At 40.1% G+C, this 989-nt stretch overlaps 1 protein-coding gene across 1 annotated transcript in view; it reads right to left on the minus strand.

Moving 5' to 3' along the window:
• The window catches only part of LOC105447808, a 19,885-nt gene that overhangs the window by 5,490 nt on the left and 13,406 nt on the right, over window positions 1–989 (minus strand). The window lies entirely within an intron of this gene.

Below are 989 nucleotides of genomic sequence, written 5' to 3' on the forward strand. Positions count from 1 at the left end.
AGTGACTGGAGTTCAGTCGTTGTGAAATCTTTCCCAATCGTTTCGCGTGAAATCTGCCATGGATACATTAGTGGATATAATAGATTTTACTTTGTGTGCTAAACATCTTAATTCATCGGCGAACCATGCACCGCAATCCGTATCGCGGCGAAACTGATACGTCGATAACGCGTCATTATACGAGCAGTGTACGTAATAACCTATGCTAAATACTTGATGATGCTGATATTTGTAGCTCGGTGTTTCCGGATCTCTTTCCATTTTTGTCAGGATACATTCCAGGTCGGCATACACGACAAACGGGACACGTTCCTTCCTGCTGTAGTTGTTAAAACTTAGCCACTTGTCGTCTTCGCTTGGTAACCTGATCGCGCATTCGTTCATCTCCCCGCAGTCTTTGATGTGGACCTCCAACTTTTCGCTCGAACTAAAATAGTGCAGGCATCTGAAAAATCAATTTATTTTATTTACATTGTTGAATTGTTTATTGTTATTTCAAAAAAATTTTTTAAATTTTTATTATACGTACCTATCGCAAATGTATTTTTTATTCTTCTTTTTGCTCAGTTGCGAGCTAACTAGGCGGAACAAATTCTTGATCCATGTGAAATGTCCCACACCATCTTTCTCCACGTACAGTAAATTGACATGCTTCTCCTTCTTCGTGTCAGCGAGGCGAATCGGTAGGATCGATACTTGTTCCACGTTCTCGATGGTATATACGTTGATGGAGATTGCGTTGAGATTCTCAAACTTTTTTATTTGACTTAAAGTCATTGGAAATTCAATGTCCTTGAGATTTAACACAGATTTATAATGCGGATACGACGATTCCCGATCCACGTGACTTTTAGCTGGATATAGAGCCGCCACCACTGACCATGCGAAACATGCATTGTCTATAGATTGCACGTTCACGACTGCTTTCTTTGTTATAATTTCTCGCGGTAACTGAATATGACACCCCGCGTGCAAAGGATTAAACTTAT

The sequence above is a fragment of the Wasmannia auropunctata genome, unplaced genomic scaffold (assembly GCF_000956235.1).
Source record: "Wasmannia auropunctata unplaced genomic scaffold, wasmannia.A_1.0 LD336092.1, whole genome shotgun sequence".
Classification (NCBI taxonomy): domain Eukaryota; kingdom Metazoa; phylum Arthropoda; class Insecta; order Hymenoptera; family Formicidae; genus Wasmannia; species Wasmannia auropunctata.